Source organism: Drosophila kikkawai, chromosome 3R, assembly GCF_030179895.1.
Source record: "Drosophila kikkawai strain 14028-0561.14 chromosome 3R, DkikHiC1v2, whole genome shotgun sequence".
Classification (NCBI taxonomy): Eukaryota; Metazoa; Arthropoda; class Insecta; order Diptera; family Drosophilidae; genus Drosophila; species Drosophila kikkawai.
In genome coordinates, this window is record NC_091731.1 from 31,485,913 (window position 1) to 31,502,582 (window position 16,670).

Here is a 16,670-nt window from a genome sequence, read left to right on the forward strand (position 1 = left end):
CCGACTTCTTCAATATTTCTTTCCCTATTTTCATTTGTATTTATTTTTCCATTTCCATTTCCATTTTGCGTGAGCGACATTTGATATTTGCCAATTTTATTTCATTTGCACTGTGGCAAATTGATTTTTGCATTCGGTTGGCATATTTGATTTGGTTTCTGGGTTATGTTTGCCACACTATTTATTTGTGTTTTCAATTAAATTTCTTGTGTTGCAAATAAATAACATTTCTTGCCCCATCTTCTCTGGCTTTTATATTTTAGCATTTTTTTTAGTCTTGGCTAGAGATCATTTCTTGGTCTGCTGACAAGATTTCAATTTGACTTATGGTGGCCTGTCGCTTTACACGATGGAAACCACTCGTTCTTCTGCTCGATCTCGCCGCTCTCTTTTTGTGTACAATAATATATCTTATAGCACACGCGTATCTGAGGGATTGCCGACTATGCAGCAATCCTACAGCTAACACATGTTTGGCTAAATAATTAAGATTTCTGGCATTGTGTGTGCGCCAAGTATTTGGCATTTTTCTCATCTCTCGATGTCATCCAAAATCGGGCATGCTGCCAGCCAGGGGCCAATTTCTACTCCTTTCATCTCCCCATCAGCAGCGGCCCTTTTGTCTGAGTTTGGGCCCAAAACTATTTTCGGGGTGGTCCAAAAGTGTCCATTCTTCGACTTGATGGGATGTCAATGTGCTTGGCCTGTTAGTCATGGAATCAAATATGCAAATCTTGCGCTAAATAGGCAAGACAAGAAGATAAATATTTACACGAGACGTTAAAGGCGTCTTGGGCCTTGTCTGATAGTTGTTGGAGGGTTTAAGAGCCCCTGCACTTGAGAAGACAATGAACCTAAGGTTGGAAAAAAGTACATGTTCCAAGTCGAGAAGAAGACTCTTAAGCTATAGGAATACACGTTGATGAATTAGTCATCGCCACAAATAGTTCTTTGGAATTACTTTTGATATTCTTGAAAACATTTGTCAAAATTATAAAATATCAAATAAAAATTTCCAACCTTTCCTAATAAAAAATGCTTTATGAACTCAATTTCATAATCAATTTTAGTAATATTAATTCCGCCTCTTAAATTCGTAGAAATTCAATTATAGAATCCACAATTTTTTCTCAATAACTAAGCTTTTAAGAACAGATTCGCCCTTGCCTTTTCTCGGAACATAACTAATCAATATTAAAAAAATTTGATGACAACATCAAATGCCCACTGAACCGGTCACTCACGCCAAGTCTTCCCCTATCACTCTCGATTTTACCCACTTTTTTTCCGCCTTATCTCGTCACAAATGTTCTCTATCAAAATCCATAATTTATGGTAGTAATATTTCGTTGGTTGTGTTGAAGTGTGCCTCGCTCATTAGGCGCGCCTAAATGATCGTAAAAATCAATAAAATTTCGCACAGATTTTAAATGTGTGCCGTTTAATGGGAATGGAGCGTGTTAAAGCGAGATGGAAAGCTTAGGCATTTTAGATAAGGATGAGTCCCATATATAGTAGACTATATATATGAATTTGTAGGGGAGCTCGTGTGCGTGGTCTTTTTGATGATATATATTCGTGTTTGCCGTCGGACAACAACACAACACCAGCAAGCGAGCGAGGCAGGTAAATAGCAACAAATTAGATAAGCGATTTATTAGCAACAAAGATACGAGGTAACAACAATTGAAACGATTACAGCACAGCAACAACAATGTAAATAACACATGGGAAAAGGTTTACCATGTGTCTGTGCGTTTTATGCAAATTACCTTTTCACACACTATTAAACGCTTGAAAAGATGTCCGTTTACCACTTTGTGTGCTGTCCAGTAAAAAGTTGTGTGAATGAATTTTATATTTACCCATTTGATTAGAGTAATGACTCACTGTATTCGGGCTAGCATTCCCTATTTTTTTTACTGACTGATTAGGGGAAATTTATTTGATGAATAGGAAAAAGTATTAAATAATTAGTTTGATTTGAAATTTTATGAAGAAGTTAAGTTAAAACTCTCTCAGATGATGCCTAAAAAGAAGCTCTCTCGTTTGCATTGCTTGTACCATGCAGGCAAAGCATGCAAGAAAAAGAGAGAGAGAGAGATATTGTAGACGAAAGTGCAATAGATGCAACATTTAGCGATCTTTTATTTATATGAAGTCTACTAATATGCTTTACGTTCTATTCCATTGTAATTTTACTAATATTTATAACATATCATTTTCCATTTAAAATTAACTTTTTGCCAAAAGTTTTTGCTCACCTATCTCGACTTATTTACGCTTTATTGTATTGATCTTATGTTTAAATCACCAATCCTATCCTACTTATTTATCTATTTCTTTGCTTAATTTCCTTGCTAGAAATTTATTGTAGATTTCCCATTTATCACACGATACTCTCTGTTTTGTTCTCTGTTTAAAAAAGAATCTTGCTGCTTGGTGGTTGTGTAAATAAACGCGTCTCGAATAACAACGAGAGGCGAAAACAATTGAAAATAAACAATAATATATAAACAGGGTCAGTGGTTTAACAACAAAAAAATGAGGTTTTGCTGGCAGCGGAAGTTTGCATGATAATCTTCTATGGCCTCTGGCCTCTGTTCTGTTCTTTTCTTTTTCGACTATTTTACTTTTTCCCTTAACCCATAAAGTAGTGTTTAAATAGGCTAAGGATATCCTTAAGCTCAAACCCCACAAAGAATATGTTCTATTTACCTTTCTTTTCGTTTTAGGTAAGTTTGTTGTTTTGTGGTTGTCTGGGGGCAAAAAACAGTTGTTAGCATGAGTCAAACTGTAAGTGAACACACACCAATTCCTATATATACTACATACATACCTATATATTTTATTTCTAAAACGTTATATCCTAAGTAGACTTAAGAGCAATCCAGCTGTAAATGCAGCTCCAGTGTTAACAGCAGAGAGCAAAATGCTAAAAGAATTTGAAACATTTTTGTTGGTTTTCGGAAAAAGAAAAAGAATTACATATAAAATGTTATTGGTCTGTCAGTCCGTTTCCTAGAATATTTTTCATAGCAACAGCAGCAGCAGGAGGCAGCCATTGCTAAAGCTGGCAGATATTTTTATATTTTTTTTCGATTTGATTTCTGCTGTCGTCGAAATGTATTGTGCATTTTGTTGCCTCTGCAATTGAATTGCAAATATTTGCGCTACAATTTCTTCTCAGCGTGCCATAGATAAATAAATGAATTTTCGATTGTATTTTATTAACAGTAAATAAAGTTTTAATTTTCACATATTGCGTATACGCTCCGTGTGCGCTTCGTCAGTTCATTAGACAAAGTGGCTTAAACCAGGCAACCAAGATACCATAAAAAAATTCTAGAAATTCTATTCATCTCGCTGTGTGGAGAGAGCTTCAGGAGCTAAAAATAAAGTTTACGATTCTATTTCCTTTTTCATGTCGCTCGCCTGATGCTGTTTGTTGCCCGATAATTGGGCGTGTGTGTTGTCTGACAGGGGGCTGACTTAATGCGGACCTCTTGGCGGTCATAAGTCAATAGTTGGGGACGTTTTAATGGCTCTTTCGCCGTGTAAATCTTGGCGCTAATGAAAACTTATGAATTTGGCTGCTGCCACCGCTGCTGTCTTTCTGCCTGCCTCGCGCCATTCAATTTAAATTTTGTATATATAATTCATGTTGGGTTTTATGGCAGGCCTGCCCGAGATCAGAATGTTGTCCATCACATGCCGTTTGGTTGCATTTCCACGTTTTTAACGACCATGTGCTTTTCCCCATTTTCCCTCCCTATTTTTCTTTTATGGCTGCTTGTCAAGTATGCCTGGCTGGTAATGTTTTATTAATTGAATCGTCAGAGTCTGGCGAGTGGTTTTCAGGAATTTGCATAGATCCATCTAAATTGAGAGAGTAAGAGTAAGAGAAAGTATATCTGTACAATTATGAATCATTTCTCCAGCACGATATCGTGACATCAATCTTGAAGCACGCTTCTGCTAGAGACCACAGTCTCTCAGTTTTATCCTCTCGCTTTCATTGAGCAAAAGAAAATTTAAGAAAATAATAAATTTCCATTGTTTCATGTTCAAAAACAATAGTTTTAGTATTTGTTTTACAGCTAAATGATTTTTAAAACATATTTATGAGCATAAACAAATCCCAAAATCCTTTAAATTATAGCTTGTTTTCATTAATTTCCTTATTAACAACCAATTAAATTGACTCAAGTGATACACCAAATATTTGAACAAGATTTCTATATAGAATCATTTGCGGTTTCTAAAAAGAAAGATAAATGAACATGTTTCAAAAGATCTATTTTCCCATGGATATAAATGTCAACTATAAATTTGTGTCGTAAGGCGATCAAAGCTCTTTCCACCTACTTAAAAATTAAACTCTAGAGAAAACAAGAAAAGGGGTACCTCAAAATTTTCCCCCGAGAGTCTGAATTTAGATTTTGTTATTAATTTTTGTTTTAATTTTTGCAAAATCACCGGAAATAGCAGCAAAATGGAATTTATGGATGTAGCCATAGTTTTGTCGGTTGCGGCGTATAAACAATGCAACAAATTGTATATTTTTAGTGCCATAATTATGGCATGGATTTATGGCCGCCACAACAACGCATACACACTTTGGCTGTGTGTGTTTTTAAGGCTCATAATAATCTGAGGGTAATCTTTGTCGAAGATTAATGCGACCAACCAGAAAGTGGCTAATGTCTCGAACGCTTTTAACAAAATTATCAATTCAAAGTGGGGGCGCCGTCTTAAATAAAAATTTGCTATATATTCCAAAGAGAGTTGGGAAAAATGCGTACAGTGCGTTTCATTTGTAAAGAGATAAATGGTTGTTTTAGCTTTTAAATCTTAATTAAAAGTGTACTGTCTGTTACAGCTTAAAAACTTAAGAGATTTAGTTTGATTACAAAAATAAAACTTTTAGAATTTTTTTTGGAAACAAACAGCTTCCTCAGAAGTACAAAAACACAACCTATACATCTAAACGCATTTGCCAAGTTTCAGGTTTCTTTTGATCTATGATTTCCATTTAATAATAATATTTATTTTCCTTACCCATTGATTAGATTCTTTTCATAATTTTGTTTAATAGTTTCGTATCGCACCGTCTCCATGCTCAATGAAATAAATAAATATTTAATATTTTTTTGGCTGTGGCTTATTTGTCCACTTGATCTCACACTTGTTGCTCATAAAAAATGCTTTTTTAAATATGTCTCTCAGGAAATATTCCATACACTATTCTATATTGTCTTAGGCGACGGCGTGGGTTGAGTTAGAATCGGTTCGTTTGGTTGGAGCGTGGCCAAGTTATGCACTTCTTGACGCCGAACCAAAAATAAATCGCGACGTATAAATAAAAAGAAAATAAATTTGATATGTGCATATAGAAAATATAAAGGAAAATGTGTGTTTATGTGCGAGAGATATAGTTGTCTGATAAACTAAGAGGCAACGTCCACCCAACCGATGGGATAGCAAATTAATTTGCCATGATTTCTGATGATGTATTAAATGGTTTTAGATGGTTTAGAACGAGTATGATGCTCACCTGTGTTAAGTGAATTATGCGGAAAACTATTTGGTTTTGGCATTATGTTCTCTTTCATTCTAGAGAAATTAAAAGAGATGAAACCTGCTAATAGCAGGTTATTATTTTGAGATTTTAATATTCAATTCTTAATTTTAGTTACATTTATTTTCTATATATTTATTTATATATTTTTCCTGCTTATATTTCCTGAGATCTCAATTTCTTGACCAAATCTCCAACTCCATCTCAGTGCATTTTGGCCTGATGATGGGTCTTGACGGCCTTTTAGCTAATGAACTTTGGCAGGCCAATGGCAGCTATAGAGAGGCAGCAGCCAGAGCTGGAGGAGCTACAGCAGCATAATGAGCTATTATGATGCCTGAGCTGAGCTGCACAAGCTACGGTGTGTGGTGGCTCCTTGGGGCCATGGAATATGGAATTAAGCAATGTCCATTTAGCATTTGAAAGGCTCACGTTTGACCCAGTGTGTGTGTGCGTGCTATGGCAAGGCTTTCAACAATATTCTTCCCACCTTGCTGCTCCACCTCACACACACACACACACGTGCGCCAATTTGTATGCAAGCCTCAGCGCCTCTCGGTGGCTCCTTTGGATCCTTCACTCTGCTCCTCTGGCTCCTTTTGGCTTGCATCACGTCGCTAAACGATTGCGCTCTCGAGTGCAATGAGGTCGCTTCTGCTACTTGTTCTGCACCATGTCCTGCTTGTTCCCCTTCCACGGGAACAGCTGCTAACCCGTTTAAAGAGCGCTTCGGAGATCAGAGGGCTCCAGCGGCGAGGTTAGCTCATTGGGTTGTGTGCCCCCATCAGTTTGCTAATTGCGTTTGCGCAGATATAAGCCAAGCTGTGATATAAGCCAAGAACAGAACTAGGTTTTAGGCAAAGGAATATCTTATTTCATAAGATGTAATAGTATTTATTTGTGTTGTTTTTGATATAAATAATTATTATAAAATCTATAATAGATAAACTAGAATGTTTCTTAAATCGAATTCATAAAAATTGAGCATATTTTTCTATAAATATTAGTTTGTTTTATAATTGTTTTTGAAAGCCACTCTTTCTTTTTCCCAGTGAACATTAAAAATGGAGCTAATAAAACTTTAATGATCTGTTTCCCCCCACTTGTGGCAGCGGCGAAAGAATAACTGAGAAGTTAGTCTCCTTTTTTTCACTTTTTTTGTTGTGAGGGATTTTTGGAATCACGTGTAAATATTTTCGCACAACTGCAGTCGAGCGTAATGTATTTAGCTGTACGTGCCGCAACTCCAGTTAGTTTGGTCCCATGCTAAGGACGAGCGCTTCGGCAATCGCAATTTGAAGTTATAATTTATTTAAGCATCCATTAAGGTGCACATATTGATGATACCACCCAGGATGTTGCCGCAGCAGCTCTCCGGGAGCCACTTGCCAAAAGATGTACCCAGCTCTTGAGAGCTGAGTGCAATTGCTACCTCGACAACGCCCGGGCAATTACTTTTGAGTTATTTGGCTTAATAGAAATTCAGCGAGCGTGCCGTGTTTGTCTTGTTCCAGCCATTACCCTCACTTCAAGTCGAACTGGAACTCCTCCTTCCAGTGAATCCCCAGGACTCACTTTGATTTTCATAAGTAAATGTTGGACCTTCTACTTCTTCCTTTGCCTAGCCAAAAAAAACCTAACGAACTTGTCTCCAGAGAAATGTGGGGAGAGAGTGTAGGCGGAGAAAGTGAGTTGAGGGACAGCGCGTTGAGCGCCTTTGAGAATCGATTATGAATTATTTGAGCTGACCGAAATGACTTATGAGACACAAAAGAGGCCAACAGACGCACAATGGCCAACACACACGACGGGGGCAAGCTATCATTGTTGCACGTTCAGTGGGAAAAAGAATCGTTAAGGGCTGTGTGATAAATTTGCTGCTTTTGTCCTGCGGCCAAAGGATACTCAGGCTGCCTCTGCCTTTTGTTGCCATTTTGACACTAATAAATTGAACAAAGAAAAAACCGCACATACTAAAGCAAACAAAAAAAATATTGATATTAATTTTTTCGCACATTCCTGGACCCGGTGATTTATGCCTCCCCACATTTTGATGAATTTTCAATTTTCAATTTTCCAACATGCCCATAATTTATGCTCGAATAACATTTACTTACAATGAAATTTAATTTTCCGTTTTCCTCTTCTTTTTGCTTTCAGGTAAGTTTGCACTACGACGAAAAAGAAAACGTAAGTTGAAATCATTTTTGGCCATTAATTTATTTATTAATTACCTCGAGGGGATGGCAAACAGCCAGCAGAAAGCGAGCAACTTCCTGGCCATTTCCGTGGAAACCTTTTAAATAATTAATAATGCGCAACGTAATCGATTTTCATATAAATTGAGATTTATTTCGCCCGTCGACGAAAAACCAGCAACAAGACCTAATTTATTTTCCCCAGTTGCGCATTTTTATAGTGCAATTATCACACGCTCCCCCCCAAAAATTCACCTTCGCCACATCCAGGATAAAAATCCTATAAATTAGTTAAGCAAGCCGAAAAGCGAGGGAAGCACGACGACCCTAACTACTTCTATTTGGACAGTTGATTAATCGACAAACGCATTATGTTTTCCTAATGTCTTTTTCCCAAACTCAAATGGGATGGTCCAAGTGTGTGTGTGTGGTGTGGTGTGGGCTTGGGTTTGGACTTGAGTGTGGGTTCTAAGGCCTTTTGTTGCCCTTGTTGCGGGTAACCGATGCCCAATTAAGTCGTTGCTCAAAGTGTCATCAATAGGCCCCGCAATTGGAAATTAATTGCCAGCAAATTTGCCCTCCAACTTGTCTTAGGTATCATTTGCCACAAAGAGCAGATAAACGATCTATTAGGTTGAGACTTTTGTCTTTTTTTTTTTTCTTCGCCTTTGCTCTATTAGGTTTCACCTACTTAGCGCTTTCAGCCTTTTCCCCATTTTTCCCCCACATCTTGAAAACTTTTTCTCCTCGGAAATAGTTTCTTGGCAGTTTTCTGCCCTTAATTGTTTCAACTTCAAAGTTAATTTTATTCGGATTAAAGTGAAGTGTATGCATTGCCTCCTTTCATCCAAAAATGCAGTTGTCATAAATCTTTTGCGTGACTTTAGAGGAAAATGTATGAATGAATGGGTGGAAAAGTGTGGGGGGGGGGAGGCAGCAGGGTGCTCAGCTTGTTGTGCTCAATCAAGGCGTCATGGTGTTGTCTTCTTTTTTTTCTCTGCGTGTGTGCAATGGTTGATAGTTTAAATGACATTTACGAGGGGGGATAGTAAAATATTTTATAAAAAAAAATATAATAAAAAAAAGTTGAATAAATAAATTGGTTGTTTAAACAATTGATTAAGAAGGATAGGTTTTCAAAACATCTTCTATTCTTTGTTTCTTATTTCATTAAATATATATTTTCTTTTAAAAAATTGTCTTATATTAAGTATATTTCCTTGAGATAATCCTTGGGACAACCCTCCCTAAAATGGCTTTATTTTTCCTCACCGCCGCCCATTTGTCCCCTTCTTCAATTGCAGTGGCGTCGCTGTGTGCCCCCACCGGTTGGCTTTCCGTCACTTTTATTTTTCTCTCTGTTTTGCCTTTTACTCAATTATGAAAAGAAATTATTAAGTGCGAGCTGCGCTAAATTAGCGCGCAATTGAGTGTGGCCAGGAGAGGGGGGTGGTGAGGTGTGTGGAGGAGGGGTAGGAAAAGCGGAAAAAAGGTAGAGTGGGAGTGTATAATATAAGACAGCCGACTTTTCCCTGCCTTTAATGCGTGTGCCATGTCTTTGGATTTCTTTGGCCACACTGTAAATAATATTTAAATTATTTTCCATTAAGATTTTTGATCTCCATCAACAGAAGATTCGATTTAGGCATCTCTAAAATTCTAAAACATGTTTATTTGACTAGAATTCAATGTATATTATATATATTTTCCAGTGCATAAGTGGCCTGTCAGTCTGTGGCCTGTTGTTGGCTCATAATTTTTGCCACATTTCTAGCCAGACTCTGCCACACGTACAAGCTGCCAAAGGCGTGGTAAGAGAGGGGCAAAGATGGCCATAGCATGTTATAAATGGCGCATATTTTGTGCATTTCATTTGCGTGATTTGCCAGCCAAAATGTAGCATTTTCCTAGTGAGCTCCGAGTTCCATGCAAGAGAAATGTCTCTGCATTGTCCCACCAAAGGGAAGATATATACCCCGACTGACTGCCTGCCTGCCTGCTTGCCTTGCCTGGCTTGCCTGCCTGCCTTCCGACTGCCGCCTGACGGATGATGATGATAATTCCGGGAGGCGAGTGGTGGAGTACAGGGCACCAGAGAGACCCAACTGACAGCAGGCAAAGGCACTTTTGCATCCCAATATCCAACAGGTGGCACTTTGGCCACAGCTACTTAGTTGGGAATACTGGGGATTTCTCTGCATTCTGCTTGGACGTCTGCCAAAATGCATTGTCTGGCGTCTCTCCGTATCCGTGTGACTCTCATCGCTTCGGGTTATCAGAGCGAGCCAAGATGGATGTTTAATTGACCGCAAATAGAAACTATAAATTATGCCAACGAAAGATCTCCCACTTCGTCTCCCGACTGTCTGTTTTCCACACATTTCAAATTCAGATTCAACCGTTGCTAATAGGAAAATTGCCTTAATGAGGTTCGAGATTCAATAGCGGAGAGAAATCATATGGCATGGTGTCGTTAAAAGTCACAGCGATTGTGGAAATTTACAATTCCGATAGATAAATTTATATATTCCTTTAATATATTAAGTAACAGTGTGAAATATTATAGCAATTTTTATATATTTATAAATTGTAGAAGAACCTTTAAAGTGTTTACTTTGAATAGTTGAAATACTACCATGAAGCAAGTATTTGGATTAGCAACCAGTTTTTAATTTAAATAAAAATTGTCATTGATCAATGAAAATAAGAAAATTTGTTACAGTCTCCAACTATCCGATCAAGTAGGATATATATATTTTTCCACTGCTTAATTTACTTTCAATTTCCCTCGGGTAATAAAATTTTTCTCAAAGCCCAAAGTCAACACAAATTCTGCCCAAATTCTGCTTAAAATAATAAACAAAAGACAAACCACTTGGAAAAAGAGACATATCATCAGAACTCTGAGACAGATATACACATATTCAAATCTCTTATTCTCAAGGGGACGACCGAACCTCGCCAGCTAAACATTTATGCATGAGCCAGAGATCAACATTTGATCATCAGAGATTCCAAGGAATTGGAAACTAAAAATTGCACAATCCTCAAAAACGAAGCTAACATATTCACAAGATCTTTTCGTCAAATGGAATATGAGAATAGCTTTTGAGGGTTCTGTTGAAAAAAAAAAGAAAAGGTGATGTCTGATGCTTGGCGATTACAGTTGCAGTTCGTGTTGATTTCCATGTTCGTGTTTATTATGCGATTCAGCAGACCAAAACATTAGCAATCTAAATACGAAACATATTCCCCAAACCATCAGTAGAGAGTAAACAAATCGTAGAATACGAAAAACCTTGTAAAATTCCATGATGTGATGTGTGTATCTTGAAGAGACGACGACGAACGCTTTCTTCCATCACCAGCTGCTGCTATAGCTCGTGACTCAACTCCCTTAATTAAAAGCATGTGTTTTTGAATTACTTTTAATACGATTACTAATTCCCTGCTGTGTTTAGAACTTGCTTAATGAGTGTAAAGAAATAATCGAGAAAATTAAGAAGAACCTCACAAGCTATGCTTCAAGTAATAACAAATGTTATTAGAGCGTAGAACAATTATTTTTGCTTGACAAACTCAAATGTGTTGTAGAACCTTATGATTTCTAAATTGTTGACCAATTCATTAGATTTATATGTCACTGCAATCTGTGGCTTGCCACACATTCTGCGGCTTACAAGTTGGTTTGCGCAGTTACCCGTGGATTTCCCTTCGCATGTGGCAACCCAGAAAGGCAGTCAGTCAAGTCAAGTCAAGCAATCCGTATTTAATATTATATCAAGAGCTTTCAAAGTTTGATTACTTTGCTGATTCCAAGTGACACGGATACGCGCTAAGTGCCTTCAATTGCTGTCGATCTCTCAATTTATAGAGAGAAGTCTGACATCTGAGAACTATATATTTCCGCTGCAATTCAATTATGACAAATTTAGTTTATAAACTGTAAAAGTGTGTTTGTGTTAATTACACTCCTTGTCATTTGCAGGCGGACAACCCGCTGACAGGACAATTTTAAAGCCTTCAGAACTTTTCCAACGGATCTCTATCCAAAATCCCATCTGAACTTACGCGCTTTTCCCCGCCAGCCGTGTGTGCATGAGTTTTTCACATTGTTTGGCATTTTATGAGCGTGAAATTAAATTAATTAAAACTATACGACGTCCCTTGCACACACACACATAAGCAGAAAAGCTGTCGGGAGGCGTGTCAAACTTGGTCGTATAACCAATTTTCTGTTGCAGTAACGTTTTCCGTGTTAGCCCAACTATGTAGCTGTCTGTTTTGATTTTACCTGGGTCCTACGAGTATGTGTGTGCCATGGAAGGGTTTAGTTGGCAGGATTTTTCCAAGGGAACTTTATTGAGAATACAGGTGATTATTTACCTGGTTAATAAACGTTGATTACTAGGCTAGAACAACTTCTCATTTGGAAGCGTTTAGTGAAAGTATAACTCTTGTAACGACCCCTAAAAAATGCTCCTACATTTTAAATAAAGAGAAATTATGAAAAACCTATAAACAATGGTTGCAAAAATTATATTTAAAAATATTTTCCTTACAAATAAATATGAATTGCCTTAACTCATGTTACTGATAAAAGAAAACGAGTCCTGCAATTGTGTTTTTCCCAATTAATGGCCGTGTCGCAATTTGATACTTGCTCAAACGAAATTCTCCTATAATTTCAGTGAAAACTGAATGCACACATGAAAAGGCTTTAAACTTATATTTACCATTCAGCTGGGGACATATTAAGCTGTAAAAAAACGGGATTAAGTTTCAGTTTGTACAAAAAAATAACAAATGAAAAATATTAAAAGATATGCATATAGAGCCAAAGCCTGCCAACTAATTGCTGATATCTGTGCGTGGCAAGGACTAAGCTGCTTGCAGCTTTCACACGCTCTCGAGTATTTGTGCAGGATGTCAAAGGTGCAACAACTAAAACGCTGACCATTCAACACGTCAACGGCGGCTTAACTTGTTGCAACTACGGGGAAGCTGGCAACTGGGAGGCCAAAAGCCAAGGGCTTAGCTGTCCGACAGAGTTACACCTGCAGCTGACCCATTCGTTCGACCTGTGGCGAGGTGTCCTGATCACAAAAAGGTCCTGCCCTGGCCTCGGTCTGGCCCTCTTGTCCTGGCCCCAAAAGGGCTGACTCATAAATTATGTAGAACGTGAAAATGCAGCCAGGTTAAACACGTTTTCTGTCAATTTAATTTGTAATTAGTCACGGCGCTCATTTAAAAGCCCGCGTCCAGGGAGCTCTCTGCTTCTGGCCAAAAGCCAGGCCAGGCTATGCCCGGCCCAGCTTCTTGGCTTTAATTGAAATTGGCAGCTGCTAAACCCGCAGCCCAAAAGCCAGCTACTTGCACGTGATTACCTTGCTAATTATTGTGTGAGGCTCTTCGAGGAGAGGAGCACGACCCAAGTGTCATCATCCATCTCAGCCAGAGTTCGGGCCCAAGGGCCGCCTCTACGTGCCGCAAAATTCACTTAGACCTGTCTCTTCCTATCGAGTCGCCTCTATTAATAGTCGCATGCTAATCAGACATTAAACATGATTCCGCTTCTTCAATTTGCATTCAACGGCCAGTTTGCCTTACGGAAAGTACAATGGCATTTGTTTTTTACAAGTACTTTAGACTAGGTGAGTCAGTCTTTTTACAAGCTGCAGAAATAAAGCAAAACGAGTAGAAACCCTCTAATTTATTCATGAGTTTTTTATTAGAATTATTTATCGTTTTAATTATAAAGAATTTGTTGGACATTGCTAAAGGTTGTTAAAGCGGCATTTTAATGGCATTTTTTTATGATCAGTAAACATTTAACTTTTGAATTTTATTTAGACTTGAACTACTGAATTTTAAATCAAGATTGTTCTATCAGCACTCTATAAATTATATTTCTTATAAATTAAAGATTATTTTTAATGAAAGGTGTTGGTAAATTGCCTTTAAAGGCTATAATTAGTTATTAAAAATCCTATAAATCACTTAGCAAGTAGTTAAACAAGATTAAAAATTAAACAAATTGTTTAACTAATATATATTAACTACCCAACTACTCGGGAAAATATTCAGTAAATGCTCAAGCCTTTATTTACTTCAATTAAAGCTCAACAAAATTCCTGGTAACAGCTGTTTCTATCATATAAATCAACTTGCTAAAGTTAAGAACTAAACCCACTGACAGATATAGCGTAAAACACTGTAAGACAAGTACATCCGCTTGTTGCTATCCTACCAGGAAAAAACCCATAAAAAGAACCGCCAAAAGCAAGTGAACAAGTTTCGTTTCCTTTTGCCCCGGCAGACACAAGAAGCCTTAAAAGTTTCACATGGCTTAGACGATAAAGCCCAGCCCGAAATTCGCTTGAAAAACTAACATACAAATTGCCCCCAACGACACCGACGACTACAACGACGACGACGACGACATCATGATAATAGTTGTTATATAATTTCATTCAGTGGCGGCTTGTGGTTGTGTTGTAAGTGTGCCGAGAGTATTGTTGTTGTTTTTAGCCGGCCGGCAGCCGGTTAAAAGTAGTTGGACAAGTTTTTCCACTTCCACACGCACACACACACTCACACACAACAGGCGACAATGAGGGAGAGCATCGAGAAGGTACTCGGAGATACAGCGTCGGTGCGCGCAACGACAGAGGACTCAAAAGTCCTCGTCTTGGAGGTGCGCAATATCGAGCCGATCTCGACGAAGCAGGAGGTCTGCGCCGCACTCGCGGGCCAGTTTAACTTCGAGGCGGAGAGGGTGAAAGTGCGGAGCATGCGCCGCAGTTTTGCTGAAACCCAAACTGCGATAATCAGCCTTCCCGTATCCCTTGCCAAAGCCGTCCTCCATAGAGGTGAAGTTCGGATTGGATGGACCATCTGCAGGATCCGGGAACGAAGTGGTCCCGTGAGGTGCTTCAGATGCCTAGAACCTGGGCATATTGCGATCCACTGCAAGGGCCCTGTGGACAGGAGCGGTTGCTGCATTAACTGCGGCGAGCCGGGACACAAGGCGGCTTCGTGCAACAAGGAGCCGTCTTGCTTCATATGCTCTGCGGCCGGAAGGAAGGAGACGAGGCACAAGGCAGGCGCCAGGGGATGTCCAGCCTCGAACAGTGGGTATGCGAATCCCAAGCCTGCATGCAGTTGATTCAACTCAATCTGAATCACTGCAGGGCTGCGCAGGATCTCCTGTCGCAGACGGTGCGGGAGCTGGGCTCGGAGGTGGCAGTCCTGAGCGAACCCTACAGGGTCGGTACCAGCCGCGTCTGGGCCACTGACCGCTCTGGCAAGGCGGCCTTGTGGCTCTGCGGAGCGGATGCTCCGGAGATGTGCGACACCAAAGCAGCGGAAGGCTTTGTCCGGGCGAACGTCGGCGGCACTTGGCTGTACAGCTGCTATCTGGCACCCAGTCTCTCATTGGAGGCGTTCGGCAGGATTCTGGACGAGCTGAGCAGCGATCTGCGTGGGCGGAGCAACGTCGTGGTCGGCGGCGACTTCAACGCCTGGGCCATGGAATGGGGATCCTCCCGGACCAACGCCAGAGGCCGAGCGGTGCTGGAGACCTTCGCCTCTCTGGACGTAGTCCTTCTGAACGAAGGCTCCCGGCAGACCTTCAGCAGGGCCGGGGTGGGCTCGGTAATCGACCTCACCTATGTCAGCAGTGCGCTGGCCAGCCGCGCCCGATGGAAGATCAGCGAGGCCTATACCGCCAGCGACCACGAGGCTATCGAGTGCTCGATAGGCGCCGCGCATCGCACGAGTGGGTCCCTACTCCCGGATAGGAAGGCGTTCCGGCAAGACACCTTCAGGCCGCGGGATTTTGCATATGCCCTCGAGGGCTTCACGGCAGGCGAAGCAGACGGAGCCAACGAGACGGCCGACAAGCTGGCATGGGCCGTGGACGGCGCTTGCAGGCAAAGCATGCTACTGAGAAGGCCGTTCAGAAAGCACCACTCCCCGGTGTTTTGGTGGAGCGAGGAGATCGCGGACCTGCGCCGTAAATGCCACCGCAGCAGAAGATTGATGCAGCGAGCTAGAGGCACCCCGCGCCTTCTTGCGTGCAGCGACCGCTACAAGGCAGCAAGAAAGGAGCTTAAGACTGCCATTAAGAACAGCAAACGAGAATGCTTCCTCAAGCTGTGCGACGCCGCCGAGGAGGATCCATGGGGAGGAGCCTACAGAACGGTAGTAAAGAGGCTTAATGCGGGTGGCTGTGCCCCAACCGACCCGGCGACGCTGGAGAGGATAGTTGGCTCCCTGTTCCCGAGCGGTCGGCAGGTCTTGATCTGCCCCAGCACCGAGTTGGGCGACATCCGTTGGGTCACGGAAGCTGAGGTTCTCCTTGCCGGTAGAAGCCTGAAGCCCAAGAAGGCTCCGGGGCCAGACGCGATTCCGAGTAGAGCAACCAAGTTGACTCTATCGCTGCTGACGTCCGAAGTTGCCGGCCTGTTCAACAAGTGCCTTCTGGAGGGGACGTTCCCCGACAGATGGAAAAGGCAACGTCTGCTTCTGCTGCCCAAGCCAGGCAAGCCACCAGGAGAAGCATCGTCCTACAGACCGATCTGCCTGCTGGACTCGATCGGCAAGGTGTTCGAAAGGGTGATCTCAACCCGGCTGAGCCAAGCTATCGAAGCCGCTGGTGGACTCTCCCCGGAGCAATATGGCTTCACGAAGGGGAAGTCTACGCTGGACGCCATTGCAAAGGTAGTCAAAGTGGCGCAGGATGCCATTGCCGGAACCAGGTGGAAAGGAGGAAGCAAGTCCTACTGCCTGGTGGTCACCCTGGACATCAGGAATGCCTTTAACTCGGCAGACTGGAGCCGTACGCTAGAGTCCCTGAGGAACTTTAACGTCCCTGGGTACTTGCTGAA

General features: G+C 40.9%; 1 protein-coding gene across 17 annotated transcripts in view; it reads left to right on the top strand.

Moving 5' to 3' along the window:
- Positions 1-16,670, top strand: part of LOC108077683 (polypyrimidine tract-binding protein 1 heph) — a 170,015-nt gene that overhangs the window by 13,149 nt on the left and 140,196 nt on the right. For 12 of the 17 annotated variants that reach the window (XM_070287490.1, XM_070287492.1, XM_070287500.1 and 9 more), the window contains exon 3: positions 7,742-7,771. The exons of 4 other annotated variants lie outside the window; for them this stretch is intronic. The gene's annotated coding sequence lies outside the window, so the exon portion shown is untranslated. Of the gene's footprint in view, positions 1-7,741; positions 7,772-16,670 lie in introns of those variants that run through there. One more of the 17 variants, XM_070287502.1, reaches the window with a different exon arrangement.